The sequence below is a fragment of the Alligator mississippiensis genome, chromosome 16 (genome assembly GCF_030867095.1).
Source record: "Alligator mississippiensis isolate rAllMis1 chromosome 16, rAllMis1, whole genome shotgun sequence".
In the NCBI taxonomy this organism is placed as follows: domain Eukaryota; kingdom Metazoa; phylum Chordata; order Crocodylia; family Alligatoridae; genus Alligator; species Alligator mississippiensis.
Genome location: NC_081839.1, coordinates 13,885,448 through 13,899,402, shown reverse-complemented (window position 1 = coordinate 13,899,402; position 13,955 = coordinate 13,885,448).

The window sequence follows — 13,955 nt, the reverse complement described above, 5'->3', positions numbered from 1 at the left end:
GGCTAAATACGCATCTCAACAGAAACTTGTAAAAGATACAGAAAACATGTCCTGTATGTGACAAACACTTCTCCCAACAAACATCCTAAGGGGTAGGGCGTTCAAAATGTCTGAACCATTCAGTGCAGGTGTGGAGTTTGAAAAACAAGCCATCGCCTGTACACGCTACTGCAAATGTGCCCAGCTGATATACAGATACCCCAAGACAGGTTTGGTGACACCTCTAAGTATCCTGTCCAACTGCTCAGGCCCATCCAAACGCTCAGACCTACAATTATAGGGTCTGCAGAGATGCACAAGTTTTACCCCTAGACAATGCAAGAACAGGAGCCAGGCAATTACTAGTTGTGGTATGATGATCAACACCCTTTTCTCCCTGTTTGTCTGGACTCTAAGTGGCCAACTATCAAGAAAAAATGCTTTGAAGTTATACAATGAAACAATATAAGAACTAACAGAATTTGCCATCAAAGTGTGCACTCCAGGAGAAGCAGAGAGAGATCACTGCTACATCGCAACCAGCTTAACCAGCAACGGATCCTGCATGGGGAAAGCTGCAAAACTGGACCAACTTCCTTCGCCGGCATTGGTGAGAGAACACTGTTGCTGCTAAATACGTACTAGGACTTTGTGCAGTAGCTCCTTTTATTTTGGGAAGGAGTCTTTTTCTGTCATTTGGTTTGATAAGTTTGCTTGTGGTATTGTTATTAAAGCCTTTCTGCTATTGAACAACCGGGTGTTGTGTCAATTCTTGGGGCACTTGATCTAAAAACCTGCTTTCTAAATGCAACAGTAGTAATTCTCTCTGTACCCGTGGTGCGCAGGTACCCATCTGGTTCCCAGAGATCAAGCCATCTGGGACACGTATGGTGCCTGCGATCCCACAGGGCGCCTCTCTCTATGTGCAAGGGGATCGATGGCTTCTGAAATGGAGCCTGCTGCAGCGTTCGAATGAGAGCAGCCCAGCAGCCTTGGCATCGCATGTATGTAGTGTCCCCACATTTCAAAATGGTTGTGGGAGCCCTTTCACTAAAACTCCTTCAACAAGGTTTACTTAAAGAGCCCCTGTTACCATTTCAAAGGCCAGGATGCTGAATACATGAGACATTGCTGGTGTTTTATTTAGGGTGGCTCTTGAGAGCCGCTCTAATTCAAATCCTTCCTCCCCCACCACTCCATTATCCCAGGGCACATATAAAGATGCCCAGGTGTCATCACATATGCACTCAGGTCTGAGAGAATTGGTAGACTCCAGGGCCGTGAAGTCTGAAATGGAAAACCAAAGCCAGTTCATCCCAAAGATCAGAACAAATAACACCCCTGTTGGCTCAATTTGAATGAGCCGTCTCAAGTCCTCTTCCTTCAAAGATGGCATTTCCTAAATTCCTTCTTGCACCAGCATGTCTCCCTTGCTCTCACCACTGCGAAGGGCTGGGGCACATCCCCTTTCTGGGATCATGGTGGGGTCCATGCTGGAGCTTTGCCTCTGGGATTTTTTCCTACCAGGAATAGGTGTGAGTTTGGCCAGTTGTTTAATATGTTGTATTTATTAATTTATTAGATGTAAATGGCGCCTCTCTCAAAAAAGACTTCAGGCAACTTACATAAAGAGGAAAAATCCTCCCATGCTCCACAGGACGGTGCAGGGCTGGGATCTTGCCTCCATTCAGATCCCCACAGATGCATGTACCCTTCTCTGCAGAGTGAGAGCTTTCTATAAGCAAATCCCTGGAGCCCATTAATGAGGACATAACATCAGAGCAACAGATCTGTGGGGAGGCATGAAGTTTCATGTCAGATCGGACATGCTTCTGTTCTGACTCCCTCTCTGAACCACTTCTCTGCCCACAGTTGGTTTAAAGGGAGGTAAAATGGGTGGGCGTGGGGTGCTGCATGGCACTGGAATGGCAAATTGTTTCTAAGCCAAGAAAAAACCAGTTAAAACACGCAGTGGTGCCCTGAGTTGTACACCTGTGCAACACACCTCTGTGAGAGCTTGTCCTGATGGAGAATGGGCTGTGGTTGGCCAAGGTTTTGGGAGCCTGTGCTTGAATTCAGTGCAAAGGTGCAGGAAAGAAGCAGGTAGATCTTACTCTATGGGTAGTCTTTGGGGAGAGGATAGCCTCTGGATAATGTATGCATCTGGCTAACCAGCTCTTGCATTCTGTGTCCTACACTGTCATAATACCAGAGTTTTTTCCTATTTTCACAGTAACATGGAGGTATTGGTGGTAGTTTTAGGAGTAAGAGGGAGGAAGGACTGGCAGCAGGAGCCAGTGAGCAGGGGCAGATTTGCACGAAGGGGCTGATCTCAGCGGTGGGGATTTGACAGATGAGAAGAGGGTCCCAGCCACAAACCCGCTTGGCTGGGGAAGCCGAGCTAGTCTGGATTCCTGCCATGGCCTGGGCCCCGCTCCTCCTCGTGCTGCTCATATACTGCTTGGGTAACCCATAAAACACTTCTGCACATGTCTGCATTGCTTTGCTTAATTAATTTTCATTGTTTCATGCCTTTATCCTATTGTAATGTGCTGCATAATAGAGGTGTAATTATGATAATAGATGAATGGCTGTCGTCCTTCCAGGTTCCTTCTCGCAGCCCACCCTGACACAGGCGCCCTCAGAGTCTGTGTCCCTGGGAAACACCTTTAAACTCCCCTGCATGCTGAGCAGTCAGTACAGGAGTTACAGTGTTGGTTGTACCAACAGAGACCTGACCAGGCCCCGCGATTTCTATGCTACGGTTCAGACAGCAAAGGGGATGGAGCCTCAGATCGATTCACTGTCTCCAGCTCCGGTGCCATTCGCTATCTAACCATCACTGACGCCCAAGCAGCTGATGAGGCCGCTTACTGGTGTGGTGTAGATGATAGCATTAGTGGCAATTTTGGGTTTCACAGTGCCACTGTGACAAAAACCTCCCCTGCCCTCCCTGCGGCTGTGCTCACATCAGAGCTGGGCTCCAGGCAGAGCTTCGAGTGTCCACAAAGGAGCTGTATCTGGATCCTGGCATGCAGCTTCTCACCCCGCCCAGGGCCCATCATGTCCTCGTCTGCTGTTACACTCCCTACGTGCGGGCAGAGCTGCTTATTATTTTTGTGTCTCCCAAGATGTCTGTCAGGGCCTTACGGAGATGTGTCCTCTGCCAACTTGCCTGCAGAAATCTGGAGGCTCCAAAATACTTGTATCAACAAGCCACAGATGGGTTTGTGTTACAGAGAGACACAGCTCAGATTCAAGAGTAATCTCCGCTTGGACCAAACATTGCCAAAACCATCTCCACTCTTCTTCCCTGAGACATGAGTTCCCTTGATGCAAAAGTTAAGATCTGCTTGTGTGCCAAGAGCTGGAACTCAGGGACCCATCTGTGAGTACAAAAAAATCCCAGCACGAGACTACTGGGTACAAAGAAGGTCATTGCTCATCCATCTTGCTTCCACACTAGGTGAGGTACCGCTGAAGGGACTGGTGGTTTGGGCAGAGATGTCCAGTGCTCCTGAAGTCAATGCTGACTGTCACTAAAGAAGACTTACCTGCAGGCCTGGCACTGGCTTTTATCTATGGTGCTCTCTATCCATCACATAGGGGTGAAGGTAGATGTAATATTTGAAGCATTTCACTGTGTAGCTGCACTCTAAAATACTCTAAAAAAAGGGGAGTTTCTGCTGGGAACAGAGGCAGAGCCCCTGCTGTGCTTTAAAATGTCTCAGGTGCCCTGCAGCGGCTTGCTGTCTGCACTGGGATGCAGCCATGGGATGGAGCGACCTCTGGCTCTGTCCAATGCAGGGAATGGGGGAGAAGCAGAGTGGCCTGTCGTTGTGGCTCTGCCACCGCTGGTGTCCTGGGGACAGTGGCTCTGTGCAGCCTGCTCAGTGGCTGAGGGGGATCATAGAGCTGATGTCTGTGAGCAGACTCCTATCTGCTTTGCCTCCACTGTCTTGGGAAACCCCCATTGCCAGATCTAGGAGACCAGGGGACCAGGGGACAGGAGGCATCACTTCTGGAAGTATGGCAGCCGTGTGCGACTGGAGCCCCCCGTGTGCCAGAAGTGGAACGAGTCCAGACAAGACTTCCTGGGCTGATCAGGGAAATGCGGAGCTTGCTGAACAGAAAGAGTGAAGGTACTGGCTTGTTCATCCTAGTGAGAGGCAGGCTGAGAAGGGAGCTGACTGCTCTCTGTAAAGCCATCTGAGAGGGAGGCGAGCCATGCAAGTGAAAGGCCAATGCCACTGGGCTCAGTGCTGTGGTGGTGGGACGTGGCGGTGGCACAGCTGGAGCCACGTTTGTGAGAGCTAAGCTATGTTAGCCCCAGCCTTCCACCACCTATGACGATGGGAAAGGGTCCTGCTGGTTGCCTCAGTGACACCAATAGAGTTAAACCTTCCTCTCCATAGCCATTAAATATGCAGCTCTTTCCAGGTGCCCTGAGGGCACGCTTCAGAGCCTGTCTGTGCACCTGGTTGCGAATCACCACCTTCCACAGAAGATGTACTACAGATCTAGTATGTCTCTAGCTACCTGGCTGGTGTTTGCATGGCCTATGTCACTGACACATGAGCTTTTCCTGCTTTTACAGACTTCTTGAATTGTTTGTGCATATTTAGGAGTCAGAGTGGGAGGGACTGGCTGCAGCAGCCAGTGAGCAGGATCAGGAATACTTGTATCAACAAGCCACAGATGGGTTTGTGATACAGAGAGACACAACTCAGATTCAAGAGTCATCTCTGCGTGGACCAAACCTTGCCAAAACCTTCTTTGCTCTTATTCCCTGAGACATGTGTTCCCTTGATGCAAAATTTAAGATCTGCTTGCGTGCCAAGAGCTGGAACTCAGGGACCCATCAGTGAGCACAAAAAGATCCCAGCGTGAGACTACTGGGTATAAGGAGGATCATTGCTCATCCGTCATGCTTCCACCCCAGGTGATGTAAAATGGAAGGGACTGGTAGTTCAGACAGAGATGCCCTGTGCTGCCAAAGTCAATGCTGGCTGTCGTTCATGAAGAGTTTCTTGCTGTCCTGGCTTTGTCTTATAGACAGTGCTCTCCAGCCATCACGTTGTGGGTGCAGGCAGATGTAACATTTGAAGCATTTCCCCGTACATGTGTACACTGAAGGCCTTCAAAACCAGGGTGTTTCTGAAGTGAACAGAGGTATGAGCCCTGTTGTGCCTCCCAGCTGGAGAGTTTGAAGTCACTCGGTCTCCCTGCAGTGACTTGCTCTCTGGACCAGGATGCAATTGTGGGATGCAGCGACCTCCAGCTCTGCCCGATGCAGGGAGTGGGGGGAGAGGCAGAGCGGGCTGTCAGCATGGCTCTGCCACCCTGGTCTTCTGGGGGCTGTGGCTCCACGCAACCTCCTCAGTAGCTGAGGGAGAGATCAGAGCTGGTGTCTGTGAGCGGTCTCCTATCCGATTTGCCTCCAGTCTCTTGGAAAACCCCCATTGCCAGATCCAGGACACCCTGGGACCAGGGGAGAAGAGGTATTGCTATATGTGCCTGCAAGTGATGTGCTAGCTCGATGTACCTGCTGTATGTACATGCTACATATACATGCAAGTGATGTGCTAGCTAGATATACCTGCCGTGTGTACATGCTACATATACATGCAAGTGATGTCATAGCTCCCCTTCACACACAGCATAGGCCTGGGTTCCCAGCATTGGGAATGTACAGCTGAAAAGCATGCGCACAAAAGCAGAGGCAGCAGTGCAGGCAGATGTGAGACATCTGTTTGTGGAAGGAAGTCGGCCGTGTGCGATCGGAGCCCCCACGTGCCAGAAGTGGAACAAGAGCAGCAGAGACTCTCTGGGATGAAGTGGCTTGTTCATCCTAGGGAGAGGCAGGCTGAGAAGGGAGCTGACCGCTCTCTGGAAATACTGCTGAGAGGGAGAAGAGCCACACAAGAGACAAGACAACGCCAGCCCCAGGAGAAGTGAGGAAATAGGGGTCACACATACAAATAGGCTGAAGCTCAGAAGAAGGATTGTAACCATCAGAGCAGGAGGCTCTGGAGCAGGTTCCCGGTGGGAGGGAACAAGTAGTTTTAAAATACAGATTGACGGATTTGAGCACGGGATCATATAGTGGGATTGCCTGCACTGGCAAGGATATGGCCAAGAACCAAGAGGTCCCTTCCAGTCCCATGTTTCCTTGTCCTCCCCAGTCCATGGTCTGAGAGCCATGGGGTCAACACACCATTTACACCCAACCGAGGCCAGTAGATATCATTGGCGTCAGACAGATTTCTTCTCTGCCCAGAGTGCAGCTGCTGTCTGTTAAATAAACCCCCCCTGGGCATTGCTGCAGGCATGGGGGTGATGTGCTGCTCAGCTGGGTGGTCATCACTGTGGGAGAGCACAGAGAAGGGAGGATGCTACTCGGTCTATTTTGGGGGTGCCTGTTCCAGGATTGTGGCTGAAGTCACTCGATCTGCCACAAGAAGATTTCTGGATGCAGTAAAGTGACTCTTATGATGAACAAGGGCCCTGCTGGCTGCTCCAGAGACAGCCATGGAGTTAAACGTGCCCCTCCACAGGCCTTAAATGTGGAGCTCTTTCCAGGTACCCTGAGGGAAAGGGGCTGGGGCTGGAAGTCCTCTTTGTGCTGAGGACAGGGCAGTCGCCAGGGTTGTTATAATCATTCTTGCTGCAGCCTTGGGGCCTGAAGATCCCTCTGATTCCTGGACATCACGTCATCTGGGACAGGGATGGTACCTGGGATCCTGCAGGGACCATCCTGTCTTATGTGCAACATGGTAAATGGCTTTTAAAAACCACCCCCAGGCCCTTATTGAGGATTTTATTGCCAAGGGAAGACCTTTCAGGTATGGGCTGAGCCTGGAATACACTGGAGCAGACGAAATCGTGTCACAGGAGTGGAGGGATCCCCAGGGCCTTGCAGAGGATTTCACTGCACATATAAAGTCTGGTCCCGTCTCCGCTTGAAGCCCCCCAGGGTAGGGGAGAGCATCACCTCCCTTGGGAGCCCTTTCCAGATTCTGGCAACCCTCACCATGAAAAAGCTCTTTCTAATGTCCAACCTAAACCTGCTCTCCTTCGATTTGTGGCCATTGTTCCTAGTTACTGGAGGGGGTGCCCTAGTGAATTGAGCAGCTCCTAGTCCCTGCTGTGCTTCCCTGATGAAATGATAGGCAGCCACAAGATCACCTCTCAGCCTGCTCTGGTGCCGGCCGACGAGATTCGGTCTCTCCGGCTCTCCTCGTAGGGCCTTGCCTCCAAGTGGGACACTTGTGTTACAGGTTGGCTTAGGGCTGTGCGAGGCTTCGGACCATGCTTCAGATCTGGAGAAGCTTTGGCTGCTTCGGCATCCGAAGCAGCATGTCCGGATCAAAGCGCTGGGTTCGTTAGGCTTTCCAAAGCACTTCGGAAAAGCTTTGGAGATCCGGCCATAGGGTATCATGGGGAATCAATGAAATATCTATAACGCTGTTGTTTTTTTGTCTGATTTGGATGTAATGTGCAGGGACAGTAGCCTCTGCTAGGACCATAAAGCCTGCTACATTTCAAGGAGGTAGGTGCAGGGGTTTGAGGGGAACTGCACCCCAAATTCATGAAAGCAAACTCCTGTCATGTGTATGTGTTGCACCACAGGGCAGTGAAAAGTGCAGGGGTGGTGGCCCCTGGGGAGGCCACAAAGCCTGCCAAGTTTCAAGAAGATCGGTGCAGGGGTTTGGGGGAACTGCACCTCGAGCTGCAGACAAGCCAAACTCATGCCATGGGTGACAGTGTGTGTGTGAAGGCGCAGCAGGGCGATAGCTGCAAGCCTGCGAGCCCCTGCTGCGGCCACAACGTCTGCCAGCTGTGGAGGAGGTAGGGGCAGGGGCTTCTGGGACCCTGCACCCCCAGCTGCGGACAGGCAAAACTCATGCCGTGGGTGCTTGTGGGACTGACTGTCTCAGTCTAGGGGCAGTTGATTGTATTGATTATTCCCTCTCCTTAGTCTGTGGTTTTGTAGGTGTTAATGGTTGCTAACTGACTAATTATCTAGTAGCTACTAGTAGCCAGGTCCTGTGTATTGAGCTGGTCCCTGAGTGAATCATGATTGATTGGTAACTGGTAAGGCAGTAGCTTAGCAGCCAGGACTGCAGTAGTCCCCCCACCCCGTGCCACAAGACAGACACGATTGCACAAGCACCCATGTCACGAGTTGTGCCTGACACACGGGAGGACACTCTCTTATCAAGAATTGCTCCAAACAGTGGAACTGAACAGTTCGTCTATTGATTTGTATTTCTCTTATTAAAACAAGGAATGATCACACAAGATAAGGAGAAGATCACAATCCTGAGAAAATGCTCTTTATTTAATGAAACGAAAAGGCTCTGGGGATATCGGTCAGAAAGGACCAGGAGCTGCTGGCAGGATCAGACAGGGAACACATTTGCAAGAAGGATCTGATCTTCTCTTTGGAGGTCCAGGAGACTCTGAGTTTCCACCAAAGACCACTTTGTCTCGGGAAACGCAGCCTGGGTGTGCTGCCTTGGTCTTGAGCCACTCTTCTTGTGGCTGCGTGGTAGCAGGAAGAGGGTTTCTGCTGTTAGATTTAGTGCCAGTGACTTTTCCAAGCTCTTGGGTCCGTTCCTGATTGCCCTGTCTCAGCAGGATGTATCGCCGTTTGGCTCCCTGCCCTGAGCATGGAGAGGCTTCTTTCTTTCTAGCATTTTCCTATTTCACACAGACCCTGAGTGTAAAGGCAATGTCTCCTCCCCTTCTCCTCCCCCAGCACACACAGTCCATCTAATAGACTCTCATAGCTGCAGTATCCTCCAGGTCATTTTTCGGGGGTGTGCCTCGTTAGGATATTCAGCTTCTGCCCAAGCAGGAGCTTTGTTGTCTCCACAGGCCCCCTCATCTATGTCCCAAACACAGAGGTCCAGCCTCTCTTCCACCACCTCCTCCTTTAGGAGTGCCTGCCTTGGCCTCTTCTCCAGCCAGATCCTTCTTCGTCATTTCTTCTCTCCAAGCCTATGCTCTGCCCTCCGCAGCTGTGGCGGCCCCTCTCTGCACCGGTCCTTCTGCCTCGTTTCCCCCGAGCCATTCGCATGTGGTTTCTCTCGTGACAACACTACTGTCGAGGAGCTTCTCGCTTTGACGGGAAGCGCTTGGCTTCAGAGAGGGGCTTAGCGCTTGGGCCCTTTTATAAGGGAGCTGCTGGCCAGCCCGGTCCCACGTCATCACTCACCGGGGGCCAACCAGACTCGGCTTGTCCATATATGGCCATCAGAAGGGTCCCCATCCAGTCCAAGCGCCCATATAGGGAACACACAGCTATTATGACTGTGGGCATTTCCCTTACATGGGCATGGGACTCCTGAGTGGTTTTTATGGCCATGTTTGGCCATGTATGTGTGTTTTCTTATATGGCCAAAGATGGCCAAAAGCCGTGTGGATGCCTGGGACTAGGACATGGGAGCAGTGGAGACAGTGGTCTGGTGCTCTGGAGAAATATCAGATCCCCTCCTTTCACTGGAGGAGCACTGCATTCAGCCTCCTGAATCGGAGAAGTGGGGGAGTCAGTGGATCCCCTGAGATGTCCTCTTCTGTTCAGTCATCGCTCCTCTCCGTTCTGATCTCAGCAAATCCACATGCTTTCTGTGGCCATGGTCAGTGCTGACTTCTCACGGGCAAGAAGCCTGCTGCCACTTGAATGATCCCCGTCACAAAAGGACCGAAATGACGTTCCCTGTTGTCACCAAGTGTGGTTCACCTACGCGCTCATCTCTTGCTTGCATCTGAGCTCTCCCTTTACCCCTATCTCACGCTGAGGTCTGTCCTTACCGGAAGCACAGGACGTCCCCCTGCCACAACGTGGCAGCCGCCAACCCCACCTTAGCAAATCCACACTACTACCCTCTGCTTGTCCCTGTCTCCCTAGACATGCCATGTTGTGCTCTTCTCAGGCTCAGCCTGATCCCCAAATCTGACTTGAGAAGTTGGCCAAGTGTCTCTTGGAAGAACTAATGCTAAAAGGGGTTGTGAGGGAAAAGCCTTGAGGGAGGTCACTGCAGAGAGCTGCGTGAGGTTGCTTTACTGAGCTGGGATGCTTTGTGACGTACATAAGTGAGCTCCTCTGTTGTACTCAGCTGGCCCGAAGACCCAAGTGTCTATGAAGTCACTGGCCCTGTGTCTTGACTTAGGGGTCTGATGTCAGACTAGGCTTTGTGAGGAAACTGCCAGGGTGATCTCATAACAGACAAACTTGTGAGGTGTCTCACTAAGGACTGACGGACGGACTGATTTCCTCAGGACTCTCATAACTACATTCAAGTATAAGTCTCAGTAAAACAGCTCACATACCACTGACATATAGGAGCAGGAAGAGGAGGGAGGCAGTGACGGCTCAATGCCAGCTCTCCCCTTGACTTGAGAGAGACCAAAGAGTTGGAGCTTCGTGCTCAGTCCCAAGTCGGTTTGTGCCCAGAGAGGAGGGGGTTTAGGGAAAGAAGAGCTCGTGGGCCCAGGCACGATCCCGGAGGGAAGGGATGTCCCCACAAGCTGAGGGGGAGGATGAAATGAATACGGCCAAGTGGGATTTTAGCGTGACTCTCCTGGGAGTGGGTGTTTCCTTTCAAGCCCCAGCTCCTGGAGGCCTGTGATTGTGGCAGAACCGCGCTGCCAATGAGGAGTGGGGGCTGTGCCCCACGTGTCTGGAGCACAGCAGGAAACCCCAAAGAGGAGAAAGCCAAAGACAAGGACATTTATGATTACAAGTGTTGGTTGCAGCCAGAGTCCTGATTTTGCAAGGGTGAAAGACGGGTGTGGGATGCACCTGGGCTTTCCCCATTTTCTCACCTGTATTATTTGGGGAGGAGTTGTCCAAATGTGAACAATCAATGGTCACCATACCTGATGGCCATATATGGACGTTTGGATAGCTATAGGACAGTTTGATGGCCATATATGGATAGAGTCTATGTGATTGGTCGGCTGCAGTCAGCAGCTTCTCTATAAATGGGGCCAGCTGAAGCTCTGGCTAGTGACCCGAGTGGGAAGCTGCTCCCAGACATGGGGTGCTCCCACTGCTGGGGCTTGGTGGCCGTCAGGAGCTTGTCCGCTCATGGCAAGAGGCTGTTGGAGGCAAAACAGAAGTGGAAGCTGTTGCAAATGGTGGCAGGCAGAATGCATCGTGGGAGGCCATCACTGCAGCTGTCCCAGAAGGCTTCTTCCATCTTGACTACAGCAACCGAACAGAGGTGTTGGCAGCATAGGGGAGGAGGACAAGTCCGGGGATCCCATGTCGTCTCCTCCTCTTCCTCCTCCAGGAGATCAGTGACTCCACAGCACCGCTGCTTGTCCTCAGGAACAGGGAGATCCAGTGTCTGCACAGCGCTGCTGCTCCTTCCTTGAACGGGGGGATCCAGTGTGTCTCCAGCACTGCTGTGGCTTTCTCTGAAATGAGGCGATCCTGTATTTGTGGTGAGACACCGGGACATTCGCTGCCTCTGCCGCGTCTCTGAAATGGGGCAACGCAGTATTCCCACAGCACCGCTGCTTGTGGCAAGAAACCAGGACATTCGCTGTCTTGTGCTCGTCCTCCAGGAATGGCCCATGTAGCCACTTGAACTTCTCCTGCTGTGGCGGGTCTGCCCTCCGCCTCCATGCCCTGGGCCATCCTCCATAATGCTGTAGTTCTGTAATTAAGAGAATTAAGTTTAATTAATAAATAATAAATATTTATTTAAGTGCATATCCAGGTGTGTCTTTGACTCGTTGTGCTGGTCTCCACTTGGGCTCATGGGTGGTGCTTGGACATGCTGTGATTTCATGCTTCCCCGTCACTTTGAGTTTGGAGCTGATGGAATACAGTATTCTCTGTCCGTAAAAAGGAGTGAGGCACATCAGTCCCCTTTCGGACCCACATGCTCTGCCCTGGGCTCAGGCCCTGTTTCCCTAGAAGAACCCTCATTCTTTTATTCCAGGGCCAGAGCCAGATCCTTCAGCAGAAATTATCCCATTGCCCATTGGATTAAAGGATTGCAGGCATTGTGAGGCTAAGGTCCAAGAAGCTGCTGCCCTCACAGTGCTGTGTGAGGTTGCTTGTTAGGAAGCTTTAGTGTGCTGTAACAACCCCATGGGGACAGAGCTTTGCCATGATCACACCCAAGCTCTTCTCCCTTGTGCTGCAGATGTGATGACACTGCTGTCTGTGAGGTTTCTGGTTCAGCCCCTGGAGTTCGCTGGTGCAACATCTAAGCCCAGGCTTTCTGACCCGCCTGCCTGGGCTGATCTCATCCTAGCAGATGAGTCTGAGAGGCAATTGAGTGCAGAAAGGAAACTTTCTGGTTCTCAGCTAACAGGCAAGGTGATGCTGTTGCTCTTCACAGCGACAGCTGAGAGGGAACATAAAATACTGCCCTTGTTGTGTCCTGAAGCTTTGCGCATCACTGTGTGCATGGACCAGGAGAAGGAGTCTGTAAGCAGTCAGGTCCAGCACTTGCTCCACCTATGAGGGGCCTAGGCGGATATCAAGGCAGGAGGATCTGCTCATGCTTTCCTGGTACTCCAACCTACTCCTCCAGGGGTTTTCAACCTTTTTTCGTTTAAGTTCCCCCAGTGGCTGGACATGGAAACTGAGGCAGCGTCAGAAGGTGGAGAGGGATCAGTGGGGTGGAGGGCATGCCAATATTATTTGTGGAATGGACAGAGACCTCCACACTCCCCACTGCACCGGGGGAAGAGATGTAACCGTCGCCCGTCTGCAAGGCTGAGAAGTAGGACTGTGCGAAGCTTCAGTCTTTGATTCGATTTGGTGGAGATCCAGACTGCTGCAGGAAGGTCTATTCACAGTATATTTCTAGGCCCCAGCTTTAGTGCATGTCCCCAGAAACGCTCCCCTAGTATCTCCCGAGCACCGCTCCTTCAAAGGACTCTAACCTGAAAGGAGCACATGTCTGTCTAGTGACACAGCTTAACCACTGGAGAGTGAAATGATGTTGTCGAGATGGGAATTTATGGCCAGTCTCCTGACATTTGGTGTTCCCTTTCAAGCCCCTGCCCTGGCATTTTGGGATGTGGCATGAGATGTGCTGAAGCGAGTGGGAGGGAGGGATGTGTTTGAGAGTGCAGACACAGTGCAGGGGCAAGGCAGGGATGCCCCAGATCAATCTGTTTTAGCTGAACCAGTACAACTGGATATGTAGACAACCCTTGCTTACAGAGAACACATTCGCTTTGAGATTTCCTGAGGCCCGTTCTTCAGACTGCTCATAACCTTCAGGAAAGGGATGCTGAGCCCAATTCTTATCTCACTAAGGGCTGGATTAAAAGCCCAGTGCAGTCAAGGGAGACCTTTAAATCAGATCCGTGCTCGGGTGCACATTAAGAGGGCTAGCACGCAGTGGAGCATGCATGTGCAAGTGCTGGCCAGCTCCACAGCTGCAATGGAGAATGAAAACCTGAACTGTTCTAGGGTCAGCCTAGTCCTTTTCCTTTGTCACCTTTTTTGTCCTTTGATAAACTGAGTCTTTTGTCCATTGATAGACTGATTGTAATGATATCTATCCAGACTGAATATTTCTCGATCTCATTTCAGTCAGCACAACAGGGCCCTGCTCTCAGATGGGTCTCCAGGTTTTTAAACCAACCTTTAAGTGTAATGTTAAACATTTTAAACACGAGAGGCAGCCACTCCCTGTGCTGTTCAACGTGCATTCTTTAAGGTACATAATTCCTGATTGACACAAGGCCTGTGCGAAGCTGCTAGTGTTCGCTTCGGATTCAGACTGGGCCAATTCGGGGGACGGTGATTCGATAGAGTGATTCGAATCACCGTCCCGAATCGATTCGGCTGCTGCCAAAAGAGCCAAATCGCCAAGTCGCATAGGCCCCATCCCCCGCCTGCACTCCCAGCCCTGGCAATAGATGCTCACCCGCCCCAGCTCCCAGCTCTTTGAAAAAAAAGCCTGTACTCAGTGGGTGCTGCCCAGTGCGGGGTG